The sequence below is a fragment of the Aedes albopictus genome, chromosome 2, assembly GCF_035046485.1.
Source record: "Aedes albopictus strain Foshan chromosome 2, AalbF5, whole genome shotgun sequence".
NCBI classification, from domain to species: Eukaryota; Metazoa; Arthropoda; class Insecta; order Diptera; family Culicidae; genus Aedes; species Aedes albopictus.
Window position 1 is genome coordinate 291,942,771 of NC_085137.1, and position 9,831 is coordinate 291,952,601.

General features: G+C 40.2%; 1 protein-coding gene across 4 annotated transcripts in view; it reads right to left on the reverse strand.

Moving 5' to 3' along the window:
* Positions 1–3,191, reverse strand: part of LOC109423718 (uncharacterized) — a 132,907-nt gene extending 129,716 nt beyond the window's left edge. For 2 of the 4 annotated variants that reach the window (XM_062852082.1, XM_019698704.3), the window contains exon 1: positions 2,847–3,191. The gene's annotated coding sequence lies outside the window, so the exon portion shown is untranslated. Of the gene's footprint in view, positions 1–2,756 lie in introns of all 4 variants that reach the window. The other 2 variants (XM_062852081.1, XM_062852080.1) reach the window with 2 other exon arrangements.
* Positions 3,192–9,831: the final 6,640 nt, after the last annotated feature.

Here is a 9,831-nt window from a genome sequence, read left to right on the forward strand (position 1 = left end):
AATTGGTATTAACAACTCATCTAAAAATTTAAAAAGCGATATTTGTTGTCGTATATTCGAAACGTTACAAAGTCAACCACAGTATTAAAAATGTAGACTATTTCAGCAAGAATACTATTTGGATATGTCGAAAAGTTTTCGTGAGTTTTCAGTTTGTATTAATTCATTTGTATGAAATTTGTGAATATTTTCTTTGAAAAATGACTATTAAAATAGCATCAGAAACCAAAGTGCCTTATCAGACCCGATTGTTAAGTCACTTTTGGTCTATTCTGGACATGATAAAGCATTGAAATTTTGATAGCACGGCTGCCAAAAAGTGCCTATTCAAAAAATATTCAATAGTGAAAATAGTGAAAAATTTTCAAAAAAATTGGTTTACCGGAGCAATTTTTACAGAGTTGGTGTCTTCGGCAAGATAGTGTATTCTAGTAGTATCTACAAACTTGTAGAACATATCACGTTGAAATTTTACGATATAATCATGGAAAAGTTCAAAAAACTGATTTTAAGGTTGTTTTTTAAACTTTCATATTTTCTCCCAAAAAATGAACTCCAAACTATATGGTGTCTTCAGCAAAGATACTTGAAATTACTTGTTCTACAACTTAGCTGAAGACATCTACCCCCTAGAAAATTTTTTTGAAAAAATCTAACGGCTCTTAGAGGTTTTGATCGTCTTTTTTTAGAATGATCCCACTGTGCACCGGTTGGGAACCCGTGCCATAGAACAAAATGTTGACTACACCATTTATTTTAAAATACAAACTGCAAAACAAAACCTGACAAAACAGTAAAGGTAATACAATGCAATCTAAAAAAATAAGTCTCCCAGGTAACAGTTCCATTGCTGATTGGTTTTGTTTGACTTTATTAGAGTTTTATTACAGCAATAACTGAAACTCACAGTTTTATAACTACTTTTATGAGAACCATACTTGAACCATACTTGAACCATACTTGAAGATACCCATTAAGCCAGATTTTAAGAGTAAACAAAACTTACCGATATCTAATCCTTTTCTGGCATTCATTATTACCACAATCAGTTCAAACTCACAACAAATGGTGATTCGTTCGATTAGTAACGACATCTGTTGGTGGAAAGCGGTTGATGTTGTTCGATATGCACTTACTAGCTTTAATGTAAGCTGAAGAAGAACTATTTTGTAGGTGTTAAAAAGCTTATCTTCCACAGTTTCCGTTGGCTGATTATTGTGGTTTACATAAATTGAACAAATGCTTTTGATGTTTAATACTTCAGCTATTGTATAGATACGTTCACAAATGGTTTAATAGTAAGCTATATAAACAGACTTATGATTTATTTGTTCTATTATCACTTTTCGATTGAACATCAGGTCAAAGTGTTGATAATTGACCAGTTCCTCATTGTTAACATGTATTGATGTTTGTTGCACACCAATGCAAAATATTTGAAACATTTGCTAATTTTTGTAGCAATTTCAAAGTTGTAGTCACAATCAGATATTTTCTTTGATAAATATTTTCCATAAATGTGAATATTGATCTTTGACAACTTTGCGAAGATGTTTCGCTCTCAACGAGCAACTTCCCAGTTTCAGGATGGCGTAGATGACAAGACATGCGACGGGTGATTGGGAGATCACGAGTTCAAATCGCAAGTTGAAAAATTTTAGAAGAGACACACAAGCTCTTAAATGCGTTAAGATGAGACAAATTAACATGATTGGACTATAATTGCATCTCGCACGTCAATTTGTTTTTGTTTTCAGCAGGTTAACATAGCTGAATACTAGTTGAATATAAGGCTGATATAACACAGATTACTTCCGACTGTAAAGCCTGTATCGCGCTTGGAGAAAAGATTGCTGAATAACTTCTCCACTTTTGTTTGAACAACGTCTGATAACAAGCTGTGATGAAATAATATTTAACTGTAATTCAATCGAATGTGGAGTAAAACTGTCATTGCAATGTTGGTTAAATGAGTGATTGATCCTTGGGTAAGTTATAGAAAATTCTTATAACTTTATAACACAATGTGTACTAAACTTGAAATATTTTCATAGTCGGGAAATGATCACAAGTGTATCAAATCATTGAAATACATAATGCTCAACCAACGAAGTTGTAGTTTTAGGAAGTTATTAAAATTTAGTTGGTCAGTTTAGAAGGTTACGGAAACGAAATACGTAAGGAGCTGTTCATAAACCACGTAAACCAAAATCTTATCATCTCGGAACCCCCCCCCCCCCCCCCCCGGCCCCTCGTAGACTTTTGTCCATACAAAAATTTTGAGATTTGTATGGAGCGAAGATTTTAGCCAGACCCCCCCCCCCTGCCCCCAAAAAGTCTACGTGGTTTATGAACGGCCCCTAACAGCTATTCTAATTTAGTTAAATATTAGAATCATTTCTAACATAAATTACTAGACTTTTTGTACTCGTCCATCAGTCAGTCAGTACAGCACCCTATCAAATGAACAAACTTTGCGTCTATTTGAAAAAATCTTCAGAAATTCTAAAACACTAATGGACCCAAACCGTCAACAAAAAGAAAACCCCTCACTATACGCCTCATTATATTTATTTATAGACCACCCTAACACCAATGACGGGGTGGTGAAGAGGGGAGTTTGATTAGGACTCATCCTTTTCGCTATTGTTCACTTGGTTCACGATTGTGCTTAATCCAAACTAGCACTGTTTTCTCGAAATCAGCGACGGCCCCTACGCGTTTGGCCACAATATTGCTTTGAATCGTTCAGAAACCATTCATAATCCTTCTGGCACAGCATCATTAACTGCATGTTGCATCCGAACGCAGCACCTCAAGCTTTTTTCCCCCCACTAAACACTCACACATCCACCATGATCACTATCAGTATAGGCAGCCAGGAGCACAAACCCACCCCCGAGAAGTGGGAGGAAAACGCCCGTGTTTCCAAAAAGCGTCTATAACGCGCGACGTCTCGGTTCGAACTGGCAGGAGAAAGCGTCGCGTGCGAGATGTAACGTAGCATGGCATCACAGATGAAAACATACGGAGAGCAGAGAATAGCTGCTATACCTACTAGGTACTACGCATAGTGAGATGAACATTGTTTGGAACTGGCATTCCCATTCTGTGGATACCAATATAAGAGCTGACTGGTAGTCTGGGACGTGCTTATATTACTTCTCTCGGAAGATCCCCCCTCTGAGTTAAATTTTTCTCCTATTAGGGGGCCAAAAGTGGCTCTACAATATAGGGTTACGGACACTGGCATATAGCTAGACAATTTTGCCTTTTATTAAATTAAGTGCACAATTTTATTCTTATGATTAAGAAAAAAAAAACTCTCTCTACTTCATTCGAAGGTTAACTTAGAAATTCTTCTCTAATCATTACAATTATTATCAGTTCGGATTTCGACGGCTACGCAGTCTTGTTAAATCAAAACGAGTTGTTATCTACCCCGACGTTTCGACACTGGATCTGTATATGGCTTTATTATGGAGGTCTTTCCGGTCTTTCATCAATTTATTCTGGACTACTACTCAATTCTTTAATGGAAACTCGTCAATAATCTAATTGAGTATTTATGTAAATTAACTATGCGTTATGTTAAAGTCCTGTCAAGAATGATACTTTAATCCTTTTTTTTCTGAAGTTTCTCTAAAAAATAACCCAGAACTTTTCTCAATATGTTCCTATAGAAACTTCTACAAGTTTTAAAACCTATTCTTCTTTAAAATGATATTTTGATTATCTTCTGTTTTTTTTTCTTTTTATAATCTTCTTATTTTCTTGTTCTTTTTATCTACTTCTTTTTCTTTTTGTCATAAATCTCTAACTAGAGAAAAACCTTTCTTAACTCTTTGGGGCCTATTTTTCCGCATACACACAGTTTTTTTTGCGTATGCATACAGCTACTTGATAGTTCTGAAAGATGTTTTTGTGAAATTTGCGCAGTGAACGTCTAAAGGGTGTTCCGACCCGAACTGCACCACGGAAAATAGTGTATAACTCTTGATTGCATGTATCAAAATGGCTAACATGTAAACCAGCAACACTATATTGAATAGATGATTGTCCGGTCACGGACACTCGGTATTGCAGCAGATGGGTCGGCCTAGGGGTCGGCTCCTTCCTCTGAAGGAGTGCCAACAGCAGAGGATTACACTCCGGTGGAGGAAAGGAAAAATAATCCTGATAACTCCTGATTAGCCTTGAAAAAGGCTGGTTTGGTATCCGTTCTCCAGAGAGGAATAAAACTCTTCAGCTATGTAACCGATCGCGTAGCGAAGCGTAGAAGTTGTTTCAAGCTAGCTAGCTCGAATCGCTTCATAATTGAATCAGGATTAAGAAGGCGTTACTCAGCGTAACGCCCGATTTAGTCCGACTGCATTTTTAGCTCGAACACGAACCAATGTGTGTGGAGGGACGAATGACCTTCGGGCACAGAGAACAGACGTTTAAGCTCGAACAAAAATACGTCGAAATCGTGTGTAAAGGATTTAAGTGTACCTCAACGCCACCAACGGAGACTGCCCCACATATAAAGTCGATTTGACCCCACGATGGCAGTATTCATCGCTAAAATACACTAGCCCACTAAGCGTCACGAGCTCCAAACGGCCAAAAACGACGTGCACTGGAAACAAATATGACAACACAACAAGTTAAGTGATGGGACGCTAGCGCCGCTCAACGGGAGCATAACCACATACTCCGATATGATCGTTACAAAGTTTTACACAAGGCAGAAAGCGAAGATAGACGTCTGTTCTCTGTGCTTCGGGTTAAAATCCCTCGAACCCAACCAAGAACCCAACAAAAAAAAGAAGACGAACCAATGTACGCGGACCGCTTACTGCAAATTTTGTGTACTTCACAGACAAACATACGTAACACTCTTCAAAACAGCTTGGCACATGCATTTAACGATCAATTCAAATTTCATTTGATTTGCGCGATTGTTCCACCAGAGGCGCTAGTGTTCGATCGCTTTGACGTTTGCCAGTGTATACGTTGCTGAATGATGCAAACGAAAATTACAGGCAATTTGTGTAGTAGTGTGCGTGTTAGCAAGACGTCAAATGGAAATCCAGCATGGCCGACAGTGTCGCGCGCGGTTCTACCAACAGGTGGCAGTGTGCTCATGAAAATTACACCGGACAAAATTTTAGAGTTTCCTCTAAGAGTTACGTCTGTTTGACTGTGATACTTCTCTCAGATTTCTCCCAAATCAATTTACTGACTTAGCCAATAGGAAAGCGACACATGCTGGTGCCATGCCTCCCCATTATCATCAGAGGTCCACGCAATCGTTACTATTGTAAAGCTGACCATTTCCAAACGATCCACCATGTAAGCAAGTTCGTAGAATACAAAGTGTAGGAGTCAATAGTAGACGAAGACAGTGGAATAAGATATTGTGAGGCATAGTCAGTTTCATGGAAATTTAATAGAAAGTGTTACCATATTACCAAATGTTTAAATTACCAAATATTCTTAGGTAGTGCTATACCCGCTAAAAAAAAGTTGTAGAATCCAACCGAGGGAAGATCGAGCGGTTGGAGCGCAAGGTAATTAACTGTGATGCTTCTGTAGGTATGCTGAAGTGATGCTAAAAGCACGATTTCGATTCGAAGGCGAAAACCTTCGGAACGAAGGTTTTATTCCGGACAGGTTAAAACCTGTCGCTAGAAACCGGAAGCCTCAACAGATAGTTCCGCCACTGAGTCAGTGACGCCATTGTCCTGGCGCGCGTCCCACGAGCATCGTAGCAACGGGACCGAGCGAGACGATCTCCCCGTAGGGGTCCAAGCCACCGCCCTGAGCAAGTGGGGATTCGCACGTGCTCTCGTAAGTAATTCTCCGCGACATCGTCGAACCTCACGTGACCCTCTGGTCGCGAGCATTCATCGGCGCCATCGCGCTAGCCCCGCTGCAACCCACCACGTTGTGCAGCGCGTAGGTAACCACCGAAGACAAAATAAGCGATTTTCCGAATATCATCCGACGTCACGTGAGTTGTATGCCCATCACGTGTGGTGTGAATCAGTGCGTGCACCGCCGCGCCGCCTAGAGTGTTCACTAGCCTGCCGGGGCAAACGGTGCCAAGTATCGTGCGCCTCATTTGGCTAAGCCCTCCTCCCGGCCCGCCGAGTCCATCGGCGTAAAGAATCGTGCGCCTCCTTCGACCCGCCCGCCTTCAGCGTCAGCAGCACAGCGTCAGCAGCACAGCATCAGCAGCACAGCATCAGCAGCAGTTAGCAACTACAATAAGGTCAGAACAAATTTAGCCTTTAATCAAACCTTTGTAAAACACAAACTAACCCTCTAACCTAACACCGTTTATTCTAATAGAAATCAATACCATTTTAAACCCTCAAAAGCTCGATTTGTGTAGTTGAACATTTGGTGACGTCAGATATTTTGGATTGGGAGTCTTTTGAGTTAGGTTTCGTGATCGATAGACCCACCCTGAGTAAGTTAGCCGGGTAGATTTTACAACGCGCATTTCCGCATCACGCTGAAAGGCGTGTTGTTGCCTAAGCGGATTTGTAAATTTAACTTTTAGGGCATTGGTCAATCTGTTCGTGCCAGAAAAGTAGTCCAGTTTAGATTCAGTTCCGTTTCGATTAGCTGTTGAGATCCGCTTCTCTTCTGTTACCGAACCCGGGGACCAGGATTCCCAAGGCACAGGCGTACCGGAGACATATGTAGGTATCGTATCGTTTCTTTTAGTTTCGCAGTTGAACCGGGCCTGTCCCGCACAAATCCTGTTACAGCTACACTTTTTGAATCTTCGATGTATTCACTTTGATAACTTCAAATAAACTGATACTAGATACGAAACGCAACTCCCTTTTATACCCCATTCCCCATATACACGCTACCGCGATCACGTGTTCCAGAACGTTCTTGGCGCGCATTCGCCGCCGCCGGTAAAACATTCTCGACGCATCGCGTAGCCGGCGTCGATGAACATTCTATGTAGTAACCACGGCGTATGTCGCCTCCGCTCTCTCGTCGTCGTTCCTCTCTCGCGTTCTCTCGATCGATTGTCGTGATCATTGTTCTCCTCGGCGATGCGGCGATGCGCACCCGACAGCATTACGATGAGCACCTCAATTGATTGATGCACCAAGCGGTAAGAAGAAGAGTTTTGACATCCAAGCGGTGTGCCGTTTACATCCATCGACCAATCAGCGACGAGGATCTAATCGACGGCACACCGCTTGGATGTCAAAACTTCTTCTTCTTTTCGCTTGGTGCATCAATCAATAGCGACGTTGCAAGTACCGAAGGTGGCGTGGTAACAGATCTAGGAGTATGTGCACAGGACGAAAGAGGTTGCAAGAGTGTTCGTGGGGAAATATCAGGGTGGATTTATCCCTTTATTAGGCCGAGAGAATCAGGCACGGAATTCACTCGTTCTACATTGGAATATAAAGTACATGTGGTGTAATGAACAAAAACGTTTTTATTTTCAAAAAATTTGATGGTCGATTTTGTATGAAAAAAAATGGTCTAAATCTAGGGGCAAGACACTGTGCAAACGCGAGCAACTCTGAGAATTTCTGAGTAACTCTTTTTAGCAATGATCGACGAAATTTGTCGAAAGACATCCCCAAAACTGCAATTTTCATTCAGCACATGCAACACTTTGCAGTTTGACATTGATGCCAGATCACACTTTGGCATAAATGGGAGAAATTCTGAGGAACTGTGAGGAATTCTGAGCAACACCTCGAACACAGATTTGCTCTCGTTTGATCTGTCCTGCCCCTAGGTCTAAATTTCAACTTTTTGTCAACAAAGTTTAAAATGTTGTTGTTTTGTGATGCGTTAATCAATCATGCTGATTTTTTGACAGGTTATTGCCCTAATATTTATGAGTTAGTTGTGTGGATTTGAACTCGATTGGTCAATTATTTTGGACGTTATGGCAATTTTAGTACATGCCCATTTATCATAGTACATTTTTTTAAAGGCTGAGTTTCTTATAATAATGTAGCAATCAAGTTGAAATTTTGTCCACAAGTAAAAGGAACATAGGCCTTTCATTCACCATCATTCGATTTTCAATTCGCTCACCATAACAGAATTTCGAGCTTATAAACCTTCATGCATTCAAAAATGGATGTTTTTGGAGAGACATTTTGTTCTAAAAAAGCCCATTCATATTTGTTATGGCTCAAAAAAATCATGAGTGTTCACAAAGGCCTAATGTGTCCATCAGTTAAAACAGAAGTTGTAAAAATTTTCTAAACGAACAGAAAAAAATATGTGTATAAGGTGGCAATATATGTAGTTGCCACTGCCTTATAAAGGGTTATGAGTGAACGCGCTACAACGGACCAGATGTTCGCCATCCGCCAGGTGTTGCAGAAATGCCGCGAATACAACGTGCCCACACATCACTTGTTCGTCGATTTTAAATCGGCGTATGATACAATCGATCGAGAACAGCTATGGCAGATTATGCACGAATACGGATTCCCGTATAAACTGATATGATTGATTTGATCAAGGCGACGATGGATCGAATTCAGGGAATTCGAGTATCAGGGACACTCTCGAGACTCTTCGAATCTCGCAGAGGGTTACTGTAAGGTGATGGTCTTTCGTGCTTGCTGTTCAACATTGCTCTAGAGGGTGTAATTAGGAGAGCGGGGATAAACACGAGTGGAACAATTTTCACGAAGTCCGTTCAGCTTTTTGGTTTCGCTGTTGATATTGATATTATTGCTCGTAAATTTGAGACGATGGCTGAAACGTAATCACAGACAAACAGACGTAACACTTCGAACATTTTTAGATTCAAATCATAGTCACGGAAACATGTTCGCCTAATGCTATAAGGGTTGAGTTTGGCTAACCATCAACTAGGTGGCGGTAGCAAACGTCAAACTCGAACAAAAACTATGTGAACACCACGGATGGCCTGCTTACCAACTATCAAAATTTTGAATAGACCGTTAATTCGGTGTACGATGGGAAATATCAAAGTGTTACGTCTGTTTGTCTGTGACGTAATGTTCGTGCAGTTGAAAATCGGAATTTTCGACACGCGAAAATCGATTTTTCTCCTAAACCGTAAGGTTTCACGTATGGATTTTGAAAAAAATCGATTGTCGGGTGTGGGGAAACCACCGACGAAGGGAAACTTCGGGTTTCAACCGCGACGACAATACATCCGATTAAGGCTCAAATAACCATCATTCAGTCATCAGCAATCATCAATTTTTCAAAAGCAGTTTTCTTCCTCTAAGTCACAAAACCGTCATAGAAAATTATTTCACTGTTATCCAGGTGGTGGCCAGAGTGCAGTGATAAATTTTAATTAACATTGGTTGAGATTTCGGCGAGAAAACTGCTTTTGATTTTTTGCATAACGATGATGGTTTGTTTCCTCTTAAAGTGAAGCCACCCGGATAAAAATTACCTAGAAAATTACCATTCATTACATGGTAAATATTATTAACATATGACTGGTTTTATTTTTCACAATAAAACACGCTGTTGCGATTTGCAACACTTTGGAAGGGGGATTTCTCCCGCAATTATAAAACTCGATCCGATTCGTGATGAGGAATATGGAGATTTATAATTTTCCTGTAAGTTCATCACATTTCAAATATTAGATTCAATAGCTCTTATAAATGTTGTGTAGCTAGTGTAGTATGGATAACAATCTATTTTTATCTACGTTTTGCATGCCAGATGTAAGTTTAGGAAAGGATTATGCATGAACGTAGGTAGATGCAAGTTTTTTATAATATTTATATGTTGCATGAGTCTTGGGGCAAGACACTGTGCTGGAGAGTACATTTTCCTTCACAGAGTTGCTCA